A 25,511-nucleotide genomic window follows, 5' to 3' on the forward strand; every position below is an offset into this window, starting at 1 on the left:
ATTTCTTGCTTCCAAACTCTGCACACAACCCGAAGTATCTGCTCTTTGAATCCAACAATTAATTTTAGTAGCGATATCATCAACAAGCCGCTATTATTAGCAGTCTGCATTACCCATAGGAATAGATATGATGATTTCTAATTTCATCTCATATACACAATATTTTCCAATAAATATTGACGGATGCAGGGGCGCCTTGAATGATTCTGTTGGAATTTGTTCTATCCCGCTGCTGTAGACTTATCACTTGCACAGCATTAAGGTAATTATGGTATTGAAACTGTAACATGGTCTTATGGAAACCTGAGATTGTGTAGATGCCTTATACTTCATAAAGCAGTGAACAGGAGAAATACAATGCAATATAAAATGTTTCCAATTACTATTAAGATTTCCTCTGTTTAGATGTAATACCACATTTTCAAGAATATAAAAAAATCTTTGCTTTTTGCAGGTTCTTCAGTGGTCTAGCTTCGAAGAGCCAAAAAGGTAAGTCACTAAAAATGTACCAGTTCTGATCAGTTCTGGTGGGCTCTGGCGACAACTTGCTCGGATATGTAATAGCTAAACAGGGTCTTGGCGACCACAGCGATAATGGTGAGAGGTTCGTGGATTTCTGAAACTACCACCGCCTCGTCATTGGTGATACATATTTTGAGCACAGAGCCTGCCATAAGGTCAGTTAGGTTTTAACTTACCGACGCCATACGAGCAATCAGATCGATCACATCGCGATCAGCAATAGATTTGGGACTTGTCTCCTAGATGAACGTAATAAGAGAGACGCTGACATCGTCTTGAAAGAGATCACCATCTGATGGTGGTTTACTACTCGTAGGGTTGTAGGTCATCGACCACTTGTATGATCCAACTATCGCTCGACAGTGGAGAACTATCTTGCGGATCGCTCGGCAAATATACTGAACAACCTGTCTGCCAATATTGACGAGCATTGGGCCGCCCTCAAAAATATTCTTTTCTTGGGTGCTACACAGGTCGTTGGCCACGTCCCGAAAAGTCGTGACAAAATCTGGCTGACTCCGGAATCGTTGAAACGGATCGATGAACGCAAGGAATTGAAGTCTCTACTGACCGCTGCGAGTGATGCGGGCGTGATGCGCTTAAATTCCGATATCGAGCAAAATCCCGAGAATTTCAGTATGCGTGACAAGGAAGAATTTGCTATAGCACTGGTCAGGAAAGCAGAAGAAACCGCAGATCGCAATGATTTCAAGAATGTATACCGGATCATGAAAGAGCTTGCTTGTGGCCGCAATCCCTTCGCTGCTGTGAAGGGCACCAACGGTCGATTTCCACGACATCCACGATGATGAACAACTGAAGAGGTGGAACACTTCACCACGATGCTTGACGATGTCCCCGTAGAGTTACTTTTCGCTGCACCTACAGTTACTACAAATCTGCTTCTACCACTCGCACAGAAACCTTGGGATGCGAAACCTTTCCCAGAGAGTGGAAGAAAGGGATGATCGTTAAGATTCCAAAAAAAAGGGACGTTTGGAATACGTAGGTTTATATGAAAAAGGTAACTTGGGCCTTATACCATATATTGTTGTTTATTTTCATAAAAAAATATGTACTTCTTGGAAAAATTTCTAAAATGTTGTAAAATACCATTATTAACTTTATTTGACCAGATATTTACAAGGATGTATTTGGAGGCCTAGATTTCATATATGTAGCTGCATCATCGTATTTTTTCAGATTGGTTTTGAGAACGGGATCTGTTTCATTTTTTGAAGCACAAATTTTGAGCCCTCATTTCCCTATACTTTATCTTTGATCAAAACTAAGATCATTGTCGATAAGTACTAATTGAACCCTTTCATTCACATTCATCACATTACCATATTCCGAAAAAAATCTGCACTCTTCCTAGATATTACAGAAAAGGGATGGATGTGGCACACTGACAAACAGGCATTGAATCGATTTTTACACAAATGCTTGAATGGACACCGTACAAAGTAGCTCTACTTTGTATGTATTTGGTTGCAGATGTTGTTGTGGGTGTACACCCACGGACTCTTCCAATCACCATGCCTTAATTCAAATATCCAAAAGCAACCTTGAAGTGACAAAAATCCACAAAAGTGTCGTTGACATACTTCTAACAATGGATCCTCGGGCAAAAATCTACATATTCTCACTCTATTTCGAATGAAAAACGAACACCTTATTTCCTATGACAACATATCGATTCTCCTCCGCATAGAGCGGAAAGAAGAAATTTAGATAGCTACGGCAAGAAGGTACTTTTTTAAAAAATCCTTCAATCAAATATGTGAATGTGCTAGCCTGGTCATAAAAATTAGATTTAAAACTGATTTGCGCAGATTGCAATGCAAGAATTTCCATGCACGCTTAACCCGAATCAACCCTCAATTTCGAATGCACAAATCTTTCTCTACGCCTTAGTTAGGATTCCATCGCATCCAACTCCGCCTACATTTGCCTTTGTCTATTTCTGAATGTTCAATCACCTTGTGAGCATCATCCTCATTTATTTTTAGAAAATTGTTTTCTATTCTTGGTATTCATGACCTCCTTTATATGTGTATTTTTCACACCAATGAAATTATTTGATCTCATCAATTTATTTATTCAAATTCAATTATCCGAATTTCACTTCTCAACTTATTTAAAAGGAAATCTCTCAAAATAAGTTAAATATATAGATTTATTCTGAGGAACTCAAACTTTGCAATCTAACAAAGGTCCTTCCTGAAAAGTTCCTAACGTATTTCGAAAATTCAATCTGAAGGAAAGTTTTCCTGTGAAAACTTTCACTCTTTTTCCTTTTCATCGTCGCCTTTTTCTCGAAAAATGAAGAATTCGAGTAGATCTGATATTTTACGAATGATACAAGCTTAATCTTCTTCCGGGTATTTTTCTGCCTTCTAGTTTATGTTTATTGGCATTATTATCTAACTCAGATCAAAAAGCATTTAGTGTTAGTAAATTCTAACTGAAAGTATTTTGGAAGTTACTTGACCTTTTTAATCAATGCTTTCGATGTTAGAAATGAGGTTCGTATCTTTTCATCATCAAAATCACCCAAATGTATTGATCCCAACAATTTTCAATTTACAATTCCGCTGAAAATAGAATCTTTATTCCGAGGCAGATGTAGATGATCATTGAATATTTTGTTGACAGCATTTTACAATAGATACTTCCTACAGGATATAAAGTTATTCGAATTAGAATTCACCGGGGACAATTAGAGTGGCAAAGACATGTTCGAGTTGAAAAAAAGTATGAAGTCCTAGTGGACTGCAAACGGAATCGATCTTCTATGATTTCAAGCATTACTTGAACCGCTAAAATTTTCATGTAAGCAAGCCTTGCCTTGGTCCTTTTTATATGACGTTACAATCCTACGCCAATTTATTTCGAAGTCTGTCGAAAGAGAGCTGCAGCATCCTCCAATTTGGCACTATATCGGTATAGTCCTTCCACTTATTTCGAAGTTTTCCGAGCGGTCATCTGCCTTCTATCGCACATTAACTTTCCAGGAATTATTCTGGCATCGACGACTCTTTGTTTTTATGAACTATATGTATTTGTGCAAACAGGAGATATACATTTGTTCCTCAGAATATGGCCATGTGGCGTATTAAATGGAAGGACTCATTGTTACTTTTGGAAACCCACTGAGATAAAATTCAAATTGTACCAACAATAAAGTATCTGACTGTTATAATGAGTAAACGTTGGGTGTCAAATTGAAATTCGGTCAAACTACACCTTCACGCTCATCCTAGAAGGACAAAATTTTACAGCAATATCGGACAGAGTGTAAGCCGTGGCACTGCCGGTACTTATCAGCTTATACACCCAGCGAAATAATTATATGTGCAAACAATTATTTTGAAATTGATAACAAAAGTGGTTTTATTTGATTTTGTTTATATTTTTATTGAAACAGGTTTAATATAAGAATACAAAAAATAGATTGCCCTTTTTATTCTGTTGGCTCTTTTAGTCAATATAAAGTGAAAAAATTAAGCTCCGAAGGAAATATTTATATGTGCAAAAGTAAATTAGATTATAAAAAAAATAAGAAAGATAAGCTATAAAAACAAGAATTGATATTTTAGTATTTAGTATGGTCTCCATTATTATAAACCACTTGACTTAATCTAAATGGCATAGAATTAATTAAGGAATGGAGCGTAGAATCGTCGATTTTGGCCCATTCTTCCTTGATAGCTTCTTTGAGGTCCTTGAGGGTGTCAAATTGGCGGCCATTTTTATAGACTTGCTGAGAAAGAATACTCCACAAATTCTCCACTGGATTTAAGTCTGGACTGACAGCAGGCCACTCCAATAAAGGCACATTTTTGGAAGCAAAGAATTGCTTTGTAAACTTAGCAGAATGTATTGAAGCGTTGTCCTGCTGAAAAGTCCAGGATTCACCATAAATATCTTCAGCAAAGTCTAACAATACATCGTTAAGGAGTTCCACGTACATCTGCGCGTTGACTTTATGCGAAATAAAGCAAATTGGTGTCTTTCCATGGTACCCGAAACCTGTCCATACCATCAGAGATCCGCCGCTGAAATTGCGAGAGTAGCGCGTCTGTCGTGGTTGTCTGGAATCTCGCCAATACTTTTGGGAACCATCTGGTCCATCCAGATTAAACTTTTTCTCATCGCTGAAGATGACATTTCGCCACTCTTCGTGCCAAAATTTATATTTTTCAGCGAACTGGAGACGTGCCTTCTTATGCTGAGGGAAGAGTCTGGGTTTGGCACTGCGGTTTTCATATCGAATGTTACTGCTTTCATGTAAAATTTGTTGAATACGACGCCTAGTCACTTGCAGATCCAGTTCTGCTTTAATTTGTCCAGCACTCATGTTTTTGGACACAGCTAGGCGACCGATTTCCCGTTTGGTCCTATCACAAACCATGGGTTTTCTTCCACTTCGCTTGATTTTGGCATAATTTTGAGAGTCGTCCAGAAAGTTTCTAATCGTATTCCGATGGCGATTAACTCTTGCAGCAATTTCCCCAATTTTCATACCAGATTCATGAAGACCAATTACGATCCCACGCTCATTTTCCGTCAGAGTGGTTCCACGTGGCATAGTGCTTTAAAAAAAATTTTTCTGTTCGAAAAATAACTATTTTAATCTATAAATATAAATTTACCTTCTTCTTGAATTTCCTTACTGATTAAAATACTCACAAAACGTAATTACTTTCACACTGCGCGCTTCAAAACACTATCGCTATTGAAATGCACATATAAATATTTCCTTCAACAGACAGACGCCGCCGCAGGTTTTTGTTAAATAACGGTACCGCAACAGAGCGAAAATGAAAAAAACCGATTGTGTTAAGAAACTACACACATACACGAAGTTATCTGCGTACTCAATGAATAACAACAATTATTATAAAAAGAAATCATACCAAATATATTTTTGCACATATAATTCTTTCGCTGGGTGTAGTAAGTCAAAATTATTTAAGTTAATGAAAAGTTAATTTTTGTAGCATACATATGTATATCAATAGCCTCATATACTAGTAACTGACATGTTCATATAAATATATATAAGGGGATAGCATTTTTACCAGCTGTAAATTGAGCGGCCTGTTAAATAATTCTCAACTTTTGTAATAACGAGAAATATTAACGTAATTGTATTATGAACTGCCGTACATTCCAAGTACAATTGAATCTTTAAGTACCTAAAAATGAAATATTCACATACCGAAATTTCGCCACAAAGAAAAGCACAAAACCGTCATATATAAAGTGCCCAGCCTCCAGTTGTCGGCTTGTTGCTATTGGCAGCAGTTTTTGCTAACAAGGATGATCCCCTTCTTAACTTCCTACATTTCATTAATTCCCTTTGCAGCTCTTATCTTGATTTAAGGTATTTTTTTATAAAACATTCTACCTAACTGGCATTCTTTGGGGTTTATGCCATTGTCTTTCACCAACTGTTTAGTCAAATTTTGAATACTAGCGCTTTTTGGAGCCCACCCCCGATCTTGTCAGAACAAGTATATAACCTGCTTAGGCTAATTGCGAACATCATTTTTCAAGCAAAGTTTCATTTGGGTCTTGTGGCATCTTTCCAAATAATATGTTTTAGAGAGATCCTGAATAATGTTAAGTCTCCTTGTTTTGATCAGAAGCCTATTGTCAGTTGATTATGCAACTTTACTTATGCGAACAGTCACTATATTAATGACATTAACTAGTTTGTTCAGGAATTCAAATCTACACTAGACAGAGGTCATTGTAGGCCTTTTTGTTATTTGGTGCTCGCCTACTATATTCCTTAAAGAAGACTATAGCTTCATTTGGATACCCAGCGACGATATTCCCCTAGGATTTCGACAGCAAATTCTCCAGCCTTTTTCATAAATAGGGCCTGCTTCACTTTGGATGTGTTAGATCTGTCGATTGCGTATGTAATCGGTCCACATTTTCATGTCGGTCCACATTTTGTCCAAGAGTTCATGGAACTTCAATATCACAGCTGTACTTCCTATTTTTACTGGTTCTGATGATAACCCGCCGCATCCAGCGCTTTGTGAAACGCCAACATTTCGATCTTGTTGCCCGGGTGTGAAATCTCATCTGCTGCACTGTGGAAGGAACTGGAGATATGCATATATATGTGCATTGGTTTCTCCGACGGTAGCTAGTGAACCATTGTGTTTAGTAACCTTTCGAATAATAATTCTAAGTGAGAAGAGGAGAGAAGGGTGTCCGGATAGCTCAGTATTTAGAGCACTAGGCTGTCGTATGAAAGGTCGCGGTTCAAATCGCACTGCTGGCACCGTGGAGTGCCATACACACCAATTTGTTTTGTTTCATCCGCCATCATCCACGGCACAGCAACCAGTATCCAGTTCAGACTTCAAAATCAACTCCAAATATCACAGTCTCAGGCCGACGTTCATCATTCCGACACAAGGAACCAAGTCTCCGTGCAATACGGAGGGACTGCCAAGATCATTGTCTTATGCGGCAGAAATGTTGACTTCATGGCGAGCAAAAAAATTTAAAGTGAAAAGTGACCTTGTTGGCTTCCAAAAACTGTACGCCAATAACACTTTCCTGGATCTAAGACCCGAGAACAGTTTTCTGGGTCTCCAAAATGACCAACTAGAACTAGAAACTTAGTGGTCAGGGCATCATCCTCGAAATTCACTTTCTAATCAATATTGTGTATAACAATTAACGCTCATATTGATTTTGAAAGTCTAATTCTTTCTATATTAACTTTAATCACTTTTCCAAATCAATTTCAGAATTTTCCACTTCAAATTCAGACTTCTCCATGCCAAAATCAAATTTTTCATTTCAAATTCTGATTTTTTTTTCAATATTTTACTATAAAGTTTCATAACTTTTCATAACTTTTTGCCACTAGAATAGGATAGACCCGGGATTCTTTGAAATAAATCTGAGTTTGCCATCAATTTTCCAGAAAGGTACACTCAAGGTTCCAGAATACCCAGGAAAATAAAGGCCCAATGGTGAACACAATCTATCAACAGCCAAAACACACGGATGGAACCAGATAATTCAAATATGAAGGATAGCGCCATAGCAACCACTTCAAAACGACATTAGTTGGTTGTTTCCGACAATAATAATATTTGACAATATTCTAACCAACGTTTTACATAAAATGTTAATTGGCAGTATCTCGAAAAGTGGCTTGAAAGCAAAATAAAACTCGTTATAAACGCTAAGTTGGAATTGCAGACTTCAATGGGCCGCCGTTTATCGTGCTGTGCTGCCAGTTGGGGTATCAATATAAAACGTTGAGAAAGATCCAAACGATCGTCTTCATTCGAGAAGGAGGTCACCAGTTCAAAAATCAAAGGTTTATCATTTGGGACCATCATACCTCAAGATCGGGCGTTGATTCCTGTTCTGCAATCAAACCACTGTCAAAGAAACATGAGCACCGTACTAGCCGGTTATGAATTAATTCACGGTAATTTCACAAGAGAAGAGAACGAAAATCGGAAAAACCTGCCAGGAAGCTAAGAACACAACCTGCAAAGCTGGCTATGCATTCCTGCGGTACACCAAACTTGATAAGTGAGAATTCAATCGAGTTACTTGGCTTTCGAACAACGAAGTCCAAATCACGGTCCGTGAAAATAAACGCCTCTAGGTTAAACTTCCCATTGATAAAACGTAAAGAATGCGAACTGGGACACAAAGAGAGCGATTGCTATTCCCAAAGCGGGATGGTGAAAAAGATCTGTCTCGACTTTTCAAAAACCGACACTAATGAATAAAGGAAATGGAAATTGAATGCCACAGAAATGCATTCATGGCAAGAAGAAGTGGTGGCAGGAATACTTCGAGCAGATTTCATCAAAACAATTTGCCTTCCTCCATTGCCGACGTTTGAATTGAGCAAGCAATCAAATGCATGAAATCGGGAAATATAACAAGAGCTGAAGACATTGTGGACTTAGGATCCCTCACTATCCTAACCAGTAATCGTAGCTGAGCTTTGGGAAGTGAAGGGATGGGAGCCAAGACTTTCGCACCCCCGCTTCGTGGCCTATCTCCATCAAGCAGGCACCTCCTTGTTCTTGTTACGGACTTTGTCACCCTGGACATCGAATGTTCAGCGCCGTTTGCCCTGCGCTATGCAAATGGTATTTCCTAGCATATCATAACAAAGCTTATCTCAAGCAACTTATCCAAAACTGGAATGAACCCTCTCTGTCTGACCTACGCCATCGTTCCTCCTCGTCTTCTTTTTCTACAATCGATATTGTCCTTGCCTTTCCGGGCTGGATCATCCTCATCCATGCGGATTAAGTGAACTGCAACCATAACCTGTTGAGCCGGATTTTATCCACAACCATACGGTCGTTGTATCGCTCATAGATTTCGTCGTTATGTAGGCTACGGGATCGTCCATCCTCATGTAGAGGGCCAGAAATTCTTCTGAGGATTCTTCTTTCGAACGCGGCCAAGAGTTCGCAATTCTTCTTGCTGAACCCAAGTCTCCGAGGAACACATGAGGACTGGCAAGATCATAGTCTTATACAGTAAGAGTTTTCACCCTATGGTGAGACGTTTCGAGCGGAATAATTTTTGCAAACTGAAATAGGCTCTGTTGGCTGACAACAACCGTGCGCAAATTTCCTCATCGTAGTTGTTATCGGTTGTGATTTTCGACCCTAGATAGGAGAAGTTATCAACGATCGTGAAGTTGTAGCCTCCTATCTTTATTCTTTTCGTTTGGGCAGTCCCATTTAATGTTATTGGTTGTTTGGTTTCTAATGTTGATGTTGCCACCATATATTTCGTCTCGCCTCCATTAATGTGAAGCCCAAAATCTCGCGCAGCCTGCTCGATCTGGATAAAGACAGGTTGTACGTATCCAGTTGTTCCCCCCATGATGTCGATATCGTCAGCATAGGGCAGTAGTTGGGTGGACATAAAGAGGATCGTGTCCCTCGCATTTACCCCAACATCACGGATCACTTTTTCCGGGGCGAGGTTAAAGAGGAGCCATGATAGGACATCCCCTTGTCGTAGACCGTTGTTGATGTCGAATGGTCTCGAAACTGATTCTGCTGCTTTTATCTGGCCTCGCACATTGGTCAGGGTCAGGCTAGTCAGTCTTATCAATTTGATCGGGATACCGAATTCCCTCATCGCCGTGTACAGTTTTACCCTGGCTGTGCTGTCATAAGCGGCCTTAAAGTTCATGGAAAGCTGGTCCAACTGATGTTCATATTCTAACATTTTTTCCGTCGCTTGCCGCAAATAGCCAAGAATATCTTATTGATAGTACTCAGCAATGTTATACCTCTATAATTGCGGCACTGTATGATATCCCCCTTCTTATGTATGGCACAGAAAATGCCTCGTTGCCAACTAACTTTGAATAAATATCTACTTGCTAATGTCCTACTTTAATCTTCTGACTTGGTATAACAACCACCTACTCAGTGTAGAATGATAGCATTTATTACCTAAAATTTAAAGGAGGAAATATGTCCCAATTTAGGATCAATGATGATTCATTAATATCGCTGACCAGACGCCGCTCACCAAACGTCATTATTTATTCTCATCTAAAATTCAGTGGTTGACATTATGTGTCTTATCACTCAAATCAGCTTTAAGCAATTAAGATAAGACTTCCTTAGAACGGCTCAGAATTGGACGACAACCGTATTGTTGTCCTAAATTGCATACATAAATACCAAGTACAAAGATATCCTCAACAAGCACGTTATTATTCCAGATGGTATCACCATATCCATATACATGTCTATATTCATATAATTCCTTATGCACTGGAACGTAGCCAGAGAGATGAAGTAATTACAGAGGTTTGTAAGGAGTGCTCGATGTATGCTTATGCAGAGAATTAATCAGGCCTTTCAATCAAATATCAAACATATTATAACAGGGCAGATAATTGGATCATTCAATTACAAACACATTAACACCCTATCATATCGTTCCAGTGGAATCCTGCAACTGCAAACTGGTTTAATTGGTCCTCATTTCGTTTTTACAAACAAGGAATATACCTCCAACTTCACATTTTATTTCTTGGTTACCGGCAATCTCCATGAACGGAAACGATATGTAAATCGTTTTCATTTTTGGAAAACAAGAGTCCCAAACTAAAAAAGGATAGTTGGGGTTTCTGCGAATACGTGTCATAAATGCTTAAGCGGCTGATTTGAATAAAATTTCAAACATATTGGAGTCTACTGTAGTCAAGTTTCAGTACAGGTAACATAGTATGGACTTACATATTCTGTATTTTTTACTAATATAATATATACATATCATACATCATTTTTAGGAGCCATTCACAGCTGGGGCGCACAAATCCCACCCTCACCACTTCGGTTTGAACCGCGTTCATCGGATGCTGAGGGAAGTGCTAATTGAGAACACTCATTCGAGAGCCTACACGGCTACATTTAGAGAAAAAAATGTACATACCCCCTTTGCATTTAGGGGTAGTCTTCCTTTAAATTCTATTAAAATTTATATGTCCATGTGATCACCAAATTTCTATCGGGGCTTCCGTTTTCGAGCAGAGTGCGCGTGACAGACAGACAGTAACCTGATTTGGATAAGGTTTTGTTTTACACAAAACCTTGAAAAGGAGAAGTAGCTTCTTCATGTGTGGGGATTTGATATTTCACTCGGATGTCAACTGAGGGTTCTAGTTTCCAATGAAGCAATTTATGACATTAGGTCTATCGCTCACAAGATATAAGCCGGAAGTAGTACTGACCACCAAGTCAGTGCACGTCTATGAATATTAAAGTTAGAACAGACCAATATATTCCTAGTCTATGCTCAAGTACAATGATCGACGAGAGGCTAAATTTAAAATTAGTGGGAGCACCCAAGTCATATAAGACCGAAGCAAGAATACTACCAAATATAAATGGCGCAAAATTAAGCCGTCGTTTCCTTATTTCAAGGGTGGCCAATTCGCTCTTGCTGTATACAGCCTGAGTGTGGACGGGTTCTCGCGAAATAGAAGAAAAATTGGAGCTGCGTCCATTCCGATCATGTGTTTACCGAACACTATCTAAAGAAGCAGCTTGTTAATAGTAGGAATTGTCCCGACTGATATTCTAGTGAGAGAAAGACAACTTCTTTACAATGGAACCTACCCATCCGGAGAATCTTCTGTTTGACGATGGCAGTTCGTTCGGAGGGAAACTATTCCTGAACGGAAGAAGAAGTAGAACAAGCTAGAAAAAGGCCGATGAATCTACAGAACCATATGGGATATTCGAATATTGCATTGCAGAGGACTTAGAATACATTTTATCTCAATAAGCGTAGTTCGTAGTTCAAAGAGCCGCATACGAAGGTACTGTTTGCGAGCATTTTACAACCGACAAAAACATAGGGCATATGTTGAAATCGAAAGGGATATTGACTGAAGTCGGAAAAGTGATCGAGGCCATCCGCATCGTGACACCGGGAAAGAAGTGGTTTTAGTGAGTCCCAAAAAACCGTTAGGTAGAAGTGAACAGTAACTTCTGATGCTTTCCACATTCCAGCAAAAAAAGACATAAAGACGGTAAAACGATTTTAATATAGTTTTGTTTTCCACAAGGTACGTTTTATACATAGCCTTAAAATTCAGAAACGGGCAGCGTGGCCCTTCAGATATGAAACGTTTTGTTCATTACTTATGTTCGCCCAGAGGCAAATGGCAAAGATACTAAAGCAGACTAAAGTTGTTCCTGATCCAGAAGATCTAGACAGAAATATCAGCAAGATCCGAAGGGCCATATTACGCAAATTCCTGTCAACTGGAAAAATCCAAATTGGATAGGTTAACTATTGTCCGAGAGGAGAAACTTCATTAAAGAGCCGATTTAAGTACCTCGTATTTTCAAAATTTTGTAACAACGACAATGATCGGTCCAACCGGCGCAGAAGGAATGGCGAAAAGGCGACATTGCCAACGAATGCAATAGACAATGTTAGGCAAATGCAAAGGAAAGGATGGACGGAATAACCGACATATTGCCGGAATCCTGAAGCTTAGGAAGGTGTTGACTGAAGTAAGAAAACAAAGTTTATTTAAATTAGTCTTTGCAAGGTCACTCAGGATTTGTTTCAGCAAATCCGAGTGGACATTACCATACGATGGTGTATGCACCAGAAGCCAGACGAATAGCCGCTTTGGATAGGCAAAAATAAACGGCGAATTGATGTGCCGCTACTACACCACCCAAAGTATTACATTGCCTGGGTTTGAAGATATATGAAGTCCAAAGGTAACTGTGGTGATTTTAATGCGAGGCTCACGCGTTCAGAAGCAAAGAGAATAACACAAACGGACGAAATCTATACGGTGATTTTGAGCATTTTACGACTCAATCGCAGCGCCGACCTTTGACAACCCTGAAGACGTTCCCTACTCTCGTATTAGAACCATCGATTGCTTATTCTTAAAACTTGAGAGAAGCATTGACAGCTTCGAGCGACTTATAACTGTGACGCCAGTTCCAACAGTCACCAGAAAATAGTTGCAAATCAGGAACTGGCATATTTGCTGAGTTGTTCTAAGCGGTTGGTGTTGCTACCTAATGCTCATAAACCTCCAGGTGAGACATGTTCTTCCAGACCCACTTGCTCTCTGCAAACTATAGGAAAACGCTTGATGTGGTTGTTGATAGCCGAGGAAGCTTTTCACATAATATATCTATAATTGATGTCATCAACTTGGTTACTAAGTTAGCCTAAGCTGCGATTTCCAGAAACAGTAGTTCTAGCAAATATTGCTTCATGGGAACCCTGGACGTGAGGAATGCATTCAATTTGAGCAATTGGAGCCTAATACGGAAGTCTCTAATGAAAATAAGTATTTTCGACCGCTACTGTCGATAGCTATTTACAAAAATGTGTTTACTACTATAGAACCTCATATAAAATAAATTTAATCTTCCGAATGAAGTCACTGAGGTGGATTATGCCGACAATAGAGCACAATATGATCGCAAAGCATGTCGAAGATGCTGAGTTATGCTCGTGTTAAGCAGTCAGTGTTTAGGTTTGGTTAGAGAGTTCTGGACGACTACTTATTGGTAAAAAACTGAAACGGTCTTGATCATCAAGTACTTTAAAAGAAGTTATGCCGGCATGATAATAGATGAGTCATAATACCACTTCCAACCAGGCCATCATCAAAGCTCAGTTATAGGCAACGTGTGCAGTAGGCTTGCTATAAACCACCCGCGGTAAATTTGGCCAGAGTACACTTTTAGGTTGCTTATAGCCAGAATAATGAGCTCTATGTTGCTGAATGCATCTCCAGTTTGGAAAAAGACCTTACAAATCTCATTTCACGCTCACAACCTAAGTTCAGTCTACAGAGGAGCACGAAAATCGCCAAAAGGGTGAAATCTGAAAATAATTGGCAAGAGTGTCAGGAGTGCTCGGGAAAGGGTCGGTGAACTCAGAGGATAATCCGAGCCCTCAAAAAGTGATTGGAGAGATGGCATGGTGAAATCAATTATAATGTTACACAGTTTCTCATTAGACATGGAAGGTGTTGGCACCCTGTACAGATTTGAACTGAATATGCCACCCGGATACAGAGCAAATACTGGTTGAAGAAAAAATGAAAAGGATTGGGATGACATCCACGCATTGATCGGACTTATCTAGAGGAAACTGTGAAAGGCCGAGGAGACCATGAAAACGTGGTTACAGACCTTGTGCATAGAAAAAGGGAAAAAATATAGAATTGGAGAATCATTTAAAAAGAAATATTTAATTGGCTGTTTTTTGGCTATTACAATCTTTATCCTTCTTTTAAAGGATTTGTGGAATACAAAAAAAAATACTAAGGCCGGGGCAATGTGTGTTTTTTTGTCTATTCTTCCGCCTATCTTTTCATTCGCAACAGAAATCTTCATAACTGGCGAATATGTTACTAGCCTTTGGTATTTTTACCCGGTGGAACCACCGCAAACGATTACGGCGCCCATCGCTTTCGTAACAGCACCTTCCACGCTTCTTCTGCCTTTTTGGAGAACCACATGGCGGTTGTTCCAGGTTTCGTGACATTTAAACATTTTCCCCAATTAAACCTTGCAATGTTGCAGTCTTTCCCAATGTCTCCTTCAGACTCTTGATTTCCTCCCTAAATACAGGACAATGCGAGAAGGATGCTCCGGGTCCTCCCGGATATCGATCGGCATCTATCAGTTTGTTTGATCACCTATCTCATACACTTTTTTCAGGAACGGTTACATCCATTAACTTGAAATTTGGCGAGAAGGTTCTATGCAACGCTCCTAGTACATGGTTTCCAGGGCCATAACTGACAAATCGTTCACGAAAATCTCCAATTCCTCATGGCAGCAGCAATAGAATGACAACAACACAAAATGAATTAGAACAAATTGAAGCTGGAGGTCTTAAGGGGGCAGGGGGATAGTAAAAATGGAAAGACTTTTTAGAATTAATTCATCCTTAAAATAAATTTTATTGTTGGTTCCCATTGTTCATTAATCGATGATTGGTATATCGAACAAATTAGGAATATCAAAGAAAGGTAAAAAGAAAAATGTTATATTGTAGGAAAGCAGGTGAATCAGGATATTTAGATGTACCCCTCAGACGGCAAAAGAGCATGGTGCGAAGTGGAGGTGGCAGACACTGCATGCCTTTCCACAAACTGCCTGAGAAATATGTTTACTATGAAATTCTCGAGCAATTTGGCATTGTTATATTTACCTCAAAATCATCATCATCATCAACGGCGCAACAACCGGTATCCTATCTAGGCCTGTCTTAATAAGGAACTCCTGACATCCCGGTTTTGCGCCGAGGTCCACCAATTCGATATCCCTAAAAGCTGTCTGGCGTCCTGGCCTACGCCATCGCTCCACCTTAGGCAGGGTCTGCCTCGTCTTCTTTTTCTACCATAGATATTGCCCTTATAGACTTTCCGGGTGGGATCATCCTCATCCATACGGATTAAGTGAATTTAAGTGATTAAGTGACCCGCTCACCGTAACCTATTGAGCCGGATTTTATCCACAACCGGACGGTCATGGAATCGCTCATAGATTTCGTCATTGTGTAGGCTACGGAATCGTCCATCCTCATGTAGGGGGCCTCTTTACCTCAAAATTCATGCAACAAATTGAAGGGACTGCATTATACAGGGTGCGGCTGCATAACTTCTAAAAAACTTTTAAAATGCGCGCCACTCAGTTAGTTGATGTCATAGCGGAGCGCTAGTGGTCTCGTTCAAGAGGGGATACTGTAAAGTTTTGTCCCGACATGGTTCAGTTGCCATCATGCGTTGGAATAGTAAGGAGCATGCCTTTGCCGTTGAGGTTTACTTTTCAAGCGGATGTTCGGTTATTGCAACACAGCGTGCATTTCGGAATCGCTTTAATTTAGCCCCGTTGGCTCCCGTCCCAGACCGCAAATCAATTGTTACATGGGTCACTACATTCAGACAAACTGCAAGTGCGACAAAAGGAAGAACTGGAGTCCCTCGGCCCGTTAGATTACATGAGAACGTTGAAGCAGTGAGAACGTCAATGTTGCGATCGCCACGGCGTTCTGCGCGCAAACACACATCTGCCCTTGGACTATCCGATCGTTCTGTGAGAAGAATTCTTCGTGATGATCTTCATTTTCATCCCTATAAGATGGCGATAGTGCAGGAACTTTCAGAACGTGACTTCAATTCTCGGATGAACGCGTGTGAGCTTCTTCTTGATGTCGATCCCGAGGGTGCTATTGTGTTTTTAAGCGATGAAGCCCATTCTCATTTGTGTGGGTCGGTTAACAAACAAAACATGCGCTACTGGGCTGACACCAACCCTCGAGAATTGCATCAAAAGCCTTTGCATCCACCCAAAGTCACAGTGTGGTGTGCAATTTCCTCAGTTGGAATTATTGGTCGCTGGTTTTTTGAGGAAGATGAGGTTACAGTGACAGTGAATTCGGACCGGTATGTAAACATGCTACAGAATTTTTTTCCCACGGCTAGAAACTTTTGGATTTGGGGGACACTTGGTTCCAACAAGACAGTGCAACAGCACACACTTCAAGAGCATCGATGGCTGTTTTGAGGGCTTTATCTCAATTAGAGGCGATTTGGAATGGCCGGCACGCTCTCCCGATGTGTCCCCTTGGGATTTTTTTCTATGGGGTTTTTTGAAATCCCGTGTTTATGTGAACCGTCCAAGAAGCCTACAAGATTTGAAGACCAACATCCAAGAAGAAATTGCCAACATAACACCTGCTATGCTAACAAGAGTCATGACAAACGCCAGAAATCGGTTTACGCAATGTATGGAGAATGGGGGACGTCACCTAACAGATTTGATCTTCAAAACAATGTAAATAAAAACTTTAGACATGTACCTACATTATAAAAAATAAATAAATATTTTCCGATGCATACAATAGTTTTTATTGAGTTTTGAAAAAAGGAAGTTATGCTGCCACACCCTGTATATTCGCCTCATGCTCTAGAAATATTCAGTCTGACAATAAAATTCAATACATCTTTGTGAACTTGAAAAGTATGTTGGCGACGACAGCCCAAGACCGCAATAATAAGGATTGCGAAACGAACAGAGGCGAATACAATAAATGGAAATAAGTGGAAGACCTTCCGTTTTAATATAATTGGAAAGTAAACTTGGCAGACTCCGCGAATATCATTAAACTATTAAAAAAATAATCTCTCCATCATCGAATGAACAAGGCAGGCAGACGGAAACGTCTTCTCGAGTTTGTTCTTCTGATTGACATTCAAGTTCTTCCACTTTTATTGTTATTGCTTTGGTATGATTGCTGCTCCCAAGAGCTTTTATCCTTGAAACAATTATCCACGTGGAGTCTTAATTAAAATGGCTTATTTTTTAATTTTATTTCTTTTAGTGGAAAGGGTTCTTAAAAGAAGAACGATGGACACATTTACATTTGAATTAAATTGCTTTGTTTTTTATGCGAATTGAATTGAATATAATGCTTTATATTAGTCTTTCTAATAGAATGTTGGGAACAAGTTTACGAACGTAAATATTGTATGTATGTAAATGTTTCCCACTGGCTACTTATGGACAGCTCTATACTATCCATGCAGTATTTTTAATGCTTAATATGTTAATAGGTTAATAGGAGTCCCGACAGCTTCGTTAAGCACTAAGCGAACTTTCCAGATGACACCACTACTACCTGACATAGCCTGTTTAACCGTTAACTGCGAGGAGGTGGCAATAATCCTGTTTTTTTATAAAACAAAACCTTATTAGAATCGATTCAATATCCGTCTGTAAGTTTGTCACACCCGATTTATTCGGAAACTGCAAGGTTATTGGCACGAAATTTGATAAGAATCTGTGATTTGTGAATCCCTTTAAATACAGTAGGTGGCGCCATTTTGGGTAGAGTCTAAGAGTAGTGTAACATTTTTTCCACAGAATATAGTCATGTGAGGTATCATATGAAAGCTCGATGAATATTGGAAAACTGATCTTATTTCTGACATTAGGTAAAACATAGGGAAGTGAGCGCTCAAAATATATGCCCCGAAAAGTGGAACGACTGGTTCTCAAAACCTACCCGAACCAAAAATCACAGTGATGCACCTATGCAACATCTCTGCCTCAAAATAGATCACATCCCCATTCCTGCTGAAATAAATTTAATAATGACATATTACCATATTCTAGAAATTAAAAGGGACTATCCCCTTACATTCATCCTAGAAGTATAAAATTTGATACCGCCATAAGTGATAATGCAGTACACCATTTTGAAAAAAATATAGCTATTATATATTAACAATGTTATAGAAAATCAAAGTTCTGTATTTCACGTGAATTTATCGCAATCTAAGACGTGTATGACGTCACGATTACAGAAAGTGAACTCATATCAAAGGCAGATTTAGATACATCGAGGAATATTTTGCATTTTTAGTTATGTGCAAATGGAAGAACGTACATAGAAAATTACTCACACAAAATGAACACAAAACCTTTCTACCTGAAGTGTCGAGCTTCTAGTATTCCGACTTGATTTGAAGTTTGTGTAGGTTGTTGTCAGTTTCCAAGGCACTGAATGAAACTGATTTAGAGAATATTCGATCAGAAATGTTTTCATTTTAATGCAGTTAATGCATGAGTTAATGCAGCGAAAATTTTGACACAAGCCTTTCGCTCCCCAGAAAATAACAGATTTGGTTGGGTTGAGTGTGGTTATGGTTGAATCACTAGTCTTGTTGATATTTGTGCTTTTCTTTGCACTCCTTACTCAGTATTAAGTGTAATAATCGGAAAGTTAAAGTAGTCTCTTTCAAAATGGATAAAAAAATAACAAAACGAAAGGAGGGGTTACACGGAAATAAATAGAAAATATTTATATATTTCTGAAGCCGGCTGCCTACTCAAGACATCAAATCCACTTTTAATTGAATAAAAATTTTTTATAAAAATCGTTGAAAAATTTTTAAATAGAATTTATAAACCTAAACATGAACGCCTCCGAATGGCTTATTACCAAAAACGTCATTATCATCAATCAGTTTCCGGTCTAGGCCTGCCTTCGAAAAGAATTTCTGTTTAGTACCGATGTCCACTGTTCGATATCTAAGATCTCGCGTTACCTGCGCGGTCTGCGTAAAGATATTTTATATCCCAGGTTTTTCTTCCGGTTAAAGGAATGTGACAGCCAAACAGTTGAGCAGACTAGGGATGATAGTGCCTCTCTCATTAACGTCAGCATTACGGACCACTTTTTCATGGCCAGAATAAAATGGATGTGTGGCAAAGCATCCCTGTCTCCTAGATCATTGTTGATGGTGAAGCGTTTCGAAGGTGATCCTGCTGTTCTCAACTGGCCTCACACCTTAGTCAGGGTCAGCCTAGTTATTCTTATTAGTTTTTAAGGGATATCGAATTCTACCTTGGCTATGTTATTATACATGGCGCTATAGTCATTGAACAGATAATCATACTCCAATAATTTCACCATCGACTGTTGTAGATAGAAAGTCTGATGAGTTGCTGATTTTTCTAGAGTGAAGTCTGTTTGAAATGGGCCGATGTTTTTTCGGCATAAGATGCTATCCGTTTTAACAAGATAGCCGAGCATATCTAGTAAATAGCTCCTAACCTGATGAATTGCACGGACTGTTTCTTCCATGGTTGCTGGCGGCAGTAATTGTGCATCGTCTCCAGTTGCTGGGACCTCAAATTCGCCGATATTTTGATTGTTGGGCACTTCATCAAAACACTCATCCCATCGTCCCAATATATGTGGGCATAAGGATCAGAATTCAGATTTACATTTTCGTCTTAGCAGGTTGATCACCGTAACTTTACTCTGCTGATTTATTTGTAAAATTTGCCCGCGTGGTGCGATTGCACCTTATACTACTCGTGTTCACAGACGATTTTGTTGTGTGGAGCTTCCCCCTTTCGTCTGTGGAGTCGCTTCTCCCCTTGAAGGAGTTGGTGGTAACCCTTGGCGCGTGCCTAAGTTCTTTGAGGATGCTTTATTGCCCGACAAGCAGGTTCTGCCGTTCCGTGGCTTCCTTACAATCATCATTGAACCAGTGGCTCCGACTTTGTAACTGTGGCCAAATATATTTGTGGCCATACCAATGGTAATGTTCTGCAGAAGATCATTTGTTCATGCTCCAGGACATCTGATAATTGCGATTATTGTGGCAACCATTTCCCTATTATGGGTGCCACCAAGGACGGCCGTATGCTGTGACTCTGGTAGTTGAATAAGTCTATTGTCGTTGATTATTTGATGCAAACTACAATACGTAGTAGACATATCGGCTGAATACGGCCTGCATCTGCACTTGGCCGTTTAAGGCTCCAAGTATAATGTTGATATCATCCTGGGTGGTTTTATTCCCATGCCCCACCGAAGGTATTCTTATCTGAGTCTAAAGTCTCGTCTCTAGCGGAGTGAACATTAATAAACTTCTCCTTCGAAATTTTACTGGATGCCCGCCACAATGTACGGCGATACAACTCTGCTCTAGGAAACTGTTTTCCGTCTAGGGCATTTCCAGTATCGCGTGACATTAACTCTACTTTGGGGCTGGTAATCGGCTAGCGACTAAGCAGTGTACAAGAATCGTACGCTCGATAATACACAAATCGTTTGTCCTTTTCCTTTACAGGATCTACCCTTATATTATCAGGTCAGTCTTTGACTACTTTCTTGGCTTCAAAGCATGTTGTTTTTCCTAAGTTGTCAGCCCTACTCAGTCGTCAATCTGCAGGATCAGTTGGTGATCCGCCTTTAAGTGTGAGAGACTTATTTTCATCCTTCTTTGTCCGCCATTTAAGTGTAGGGTTTTTCATGTCTACCGTGAGTACCAATTCTTGCTTTAATATTGGATCTAATACTCCCCTTGATTGCCGTTAACATAAACTGAAAACAGGAGCTTAGAAATAACATCTTTTGTTTCAACATATTAGGTCAGATATATGTCCTCGAGAAACTATGTAATCATCATCATTGAAAATGTGGGCCGTAATTAAATAGATCTTGCTGTAATTTTTCTGTTAGGCCTTCATTGATTCTCAAATTTCAATCAAAGATTCTGGTTTAAACAAAAACGATTAAACAGTCACGTCTCCAACCATGTATTCTGGTGTAGCAGTCTTAAAATTCGTTGTCCAATAAACCATATCAATTACCAACCCCACGTCATCGCGGGAGGAGCTGGAGCAGGTAACCGCGAGCGATGGCGCGTAGTGCGATTGACGCGCTACACCATACCAAAGGGTGAATGGCAACCATATAAGTGATAAGGATTTCTTTGTTGGGGTAGGTGAAAGCATTTATGTACAGAGTGCTGGACTTCCGCAATGGTACGTTGTCGTACTACGAACTAAACACCTCCCATCGTCAGAGAAGCGTTCGTTACATTACTTTAGGCTAGCCCCCGAGATTTCGCGAATTGGGGGGACTTCAAATCAGGAAATTTATTCCATCAATGGGAAGGAAGAGAAGGAAGCGAACTGGCTGCCTGCCATCCGCCCCCTCCACCGAGTCAGCTCTATCTTCGTAGTAACAAGAAGAACTTGAACGTAATGCACAGCGTGGCACACCTGTCAGCACTCCTCCGCATCTCTCAGACAATGTTATCTGGAGAAAGATCGCCTGTGTTTAATTAGAGTTCTTGACGAATCCCATTCTACTTTCCACAAGAGGAATTAGTGTGATGCGCGTCATTCACAACCATATTGCAAAACACACAATCACGGAATTTCGCCTTCACAATCTTTTGCAGTTAAGACTGAGAACCTCCATGCCCACTTAGGAGCTGGGTCAGGAAATAGTCAGTTCCACCATGTTTCCAATTCCACGGACCTAAGTTGCCAATAAGCCGTTCAATCCGTCTGTCTATTGTTTGAGTTTGCCAAAAGAGTTGCCACTCATTTAGTGTACGTTGTCATTCTTCATGAGCACCTTGGCTTTCCTTGACTCTTCTCTCTCGCGCTAGTATATGATTTTACGCTCCTTTGCAAGAAGGACAAGAGGAATCAAACCCATGAGCAGCATCACGGCTGGTTCGGGCAGACGCCACCCGCAATATTTACCGCCTCTGTATTTGCGCAAAGTGCTTACAATCTACCTCGTTGCCAAGAGCATCAGCATATACTTCCGTGCGTAGATCATTAGGGACTGCGTTGTACTCATATGAAGACGTCGCCTGGTAGACGATTGTCATTAAGCGCAAAAATACAGCTGCAGTCTGTTCGCTGCTGCTTTGATATGGTCGGACAAGCTCACCTTTGAGTCGAGTGTCAGCCGAAGGTACTTAACCGTTGATTTTGACTCATCATCATCATTATCAACTCACCGATTGATATGGAAAGCAGAGCCGGGATTCGCATTTTTGTCATGATTCAGAATGACCACACCTAGGATGGTTCCTCCATCCTCTTCTGGCCTCCAAGCGCTTCATAGAGCAGGGAAACTATTGCCTAGTGACCCTAGAATGTTCTCCAATCTTACGGAATTAAAGGCATTTCTGACGTCAAGCGTTACAAGGAGCAATACCTGTGGAGCTCAGAAGATGTGTGCCTTCGCTCGGTGAAACGCATCCAGGACTTGCATGACAACATCCACTGTGAACCTCCTGCTTTAAAACTCATTAGATATACACTGCCAGCCCAACGATACCCAACTGGCTACAAAGCAGGCCCTGTATGCGAACAGTGTTCCGCCAATGACGAGGCACTCGAGGTAGTGAGAAAAGTCTATAATAGGGCCCACACACTATAAAACAAATTGCGCAACGAAGGCTGTTGCACAATAATTGTGGGCATGTTTGATGCGTTGCGCAAATGTTTGACGAATTGCAAACATGTTTGAAATCTTTTGCGCAACGGAAATGGAGATACAAAGGTACAGCACCTCGAACAGGAGGTATTTTCGAATCGTAATTATCATTCCAATGTGCAAGGGCTACAGAAGGGGCCACCCCCTTGTCCCTCTACCCCGCCCCGCATCCACACGGTAACAATACAGATAGATACAATAGCACTTTAATGGCATGTTACTCGTACCGTTTCCAACTTGTAACTAATGTTTGAACAAAATTTCACTAAATGGATATACAATTGCATAACACAACGTTGCGCATCGCTCCGTTGCTCAATTTGTTTGACAGTGTATGGGCCCTATAAGTCTCACAAAATTCCAATGGCTGGCACCCTTTTCTTCCCGGAATAAGATGAAGAAACACACGTAAGAAAGCCATCTAGGTGAAATCGACACACCGACAGACCCATACGACTCGTCTCTACCCGAAAGGTGCGCAGTGAGATTTGTGCCACTTTCCGCTGAAATTACTCTTCTTGTGCGTAGTTTCCTTCCTCTTATTATTGCTGTTACGGTCATCAAAGACTATACGTCACCACCACGTGCCCGAGCAAAATGCTATCAGAGACCACATTAGCAGGGCACCCATCACGATCCCAAAGTCGCTTTCAGGTAGCCTGTCCTGAACTTCGTATAATTCTTCATAGAAAGTATCCTTCCCCAGCTCTAAACGAAAACATGTTTTACCTAATAATGGCTCGTCATTATTGTTACAAGAGAGTTCTAGCTTGACTATGCGATTTACCATCGAGAAATCATCTGCAATGCTCGCATGATTCCCTAGAATTGAAAATCTTTTAATTCTTTTTTCTGAAACGTGTCTTCAAAGGACCAAAAAAGTTAGAGAAAGTTTCTATCTAATTGGTGCGGTCCGTCATCAAATGGATGTAGACTCAGGAGTCTCTCAATCTTGAGAAGAAAATTTGTTTCAGAATCCAGGGTGTCCATCAAATAGCAATTAAATACGTTTACCTTACTCAGTAGACTGCTACCATAAAACTGACGCAAATATTGCTGCGGAGAGAACTTTTGTTGGTAACATCAATTCTTTTCTCCACACGGATAATCGTCATCAAACGAGTCATGCCTTCCAAGCTAAATGATTTCCCACAGCATCTTTCGTAGTGACTATTTGAGCCCCGCTATTACCTCATTAATACTTATTGCAACAAACTCATCTTTGGTACATTTAAGTCGCATTAAGACTTTATTCGAATTGGTTTTCACCTATTCTATCGAATCACTTTCACAACCCAATCTCGCTCAACTAACCGCTATTTCTTCAGGTGCATCGATTTGTTATGCTTTATATTCCTCCTTAATGTAATATATTCCGTTATGAACTTAGTAGCTCCTTCGAATACGAGTATAACAACTCATTCAAAACATAAATAAAAAATGACATTAGCTGGTAGTTTTTCTCTCATTTGACATATGTCGACAGGTAAACATCCTTTTCGTGCTAGCATTCCTTAATTTACCACTTGAACCCATATAACATACGTATATGCAATCAGAAAGTAGCGGTCAGTCAACGACAATTGTTTTGCACCAAGTTTACGACGATTACCAAAGAAATGAACGCTCCTCGTTAAACTTCATCATCATGAATTTCGTCCTTATTCTATTATTGGATCTTAATCCACGTTTCAGTCCGATTTTATGCGGATTACAAGAAACTAAATAATTACTATTTATCACTTTCAGCTCATCCTCAGTAGTAACGTTCTAAAGATTACTTTCTAACCATTTAGCATTAATGCTAGAAGCATCTGATTAAATTTCCACTCTCCCATTTCAACGCCATAACATCGTTTTACTAATATCTCTCTTCCAAATACACTTTCTTTATTATGAATTTCCATAAATTTTCATGTACTTCATTTGCCATTGAGTACTTTCAAGTGGGTTTCCATGGTCTACCCGTAGTTCAACGGATCACGATTCACCGTTTTCACTACCCTTGCCCAATAGAAGGAATTACTTCAACCACACTTCATCCGGCGCCATGTCACCCCACGTGCCGTTTCATATTCCCCCTCCTCATAGAAAACTGAAAATTTTCTAAGACTCGTGTTCATCGCCGGAGGATGTTGTTCGTTTGCTGCTTGCTCCGCCAATACTCCGCAAGATGGGAACTTAGGAATCTACCCCTCGGTCGTGGCTGTCGACAAGAAAGTTTCGGGGACATTTTTTTAAGAGTCGATGCGCGAAAATATTCATTGATTAAAAATATTTTAAAGAATTCCGAGCGCAATGTTCATTTAACGTAAAAAATTATAATTGAACAATGCCTGGGATGACATAGCGATAATAATATTCAAATCTGCTGGCAGTTTGTTTACGAAGTCATTTCACGAGTTTATGTGCCATTACGGAGTAGCTTAATATTCTACTTGGTATTATCACCATTGATCACCAAATTCTAATCTATGACCCAACCTTTTTGGATTTTCGGCACGTAGAATTTCATACATGACATGAGGCGGAAGTCTCTCTCAGACTCTTTAAAATTCAAACTTTGCCGTAAGGGGTTGGACCTACTTGCTTCCAGTTTTTGATAGCAGCATTAGCCAATGCCA

General features: G+C 40.0%; 1 protein-coding gene across 2 annotated transcripts in view; it reads left to right on the forward strand.

Annotated features, from left to right (window-relative positions):
- Nucleotides 1-25,511, forward strand: part of LOC119651996 (serine/threonine-protein kinase 32A) — a 394,508-nt gene that overhangs the window by 88,328 nt on the left and 280,669 nt on the right. For both annotated transcript variants that reach the window (XM_038055918.1, XM_038055919.1), the window contains exon 2: nucleotides 455-489. The gene's annotated coding sequence lies outside the window, so the exon portion shown is untranslated. The remainder of the gene's footprint in view (nucleotides 1-454; nucleotides 490-25,511) is intronic.

Source organism: Hermetia illucens, chromosome 3, assembly GCF_905115235.1.
Source record: "Hermetia illucens chromosome 3, iHerIll2.2.curated.20191125, whole genome shotgun sequence".
In the NCBI taxonomy this organism is placed as follows: domain Eukaryota; kingdom Metazoa; phylum Arthropoda; class Insecta; order Diptera; family Stratiomyidae; genus Hermetia; species Hermetia illucens.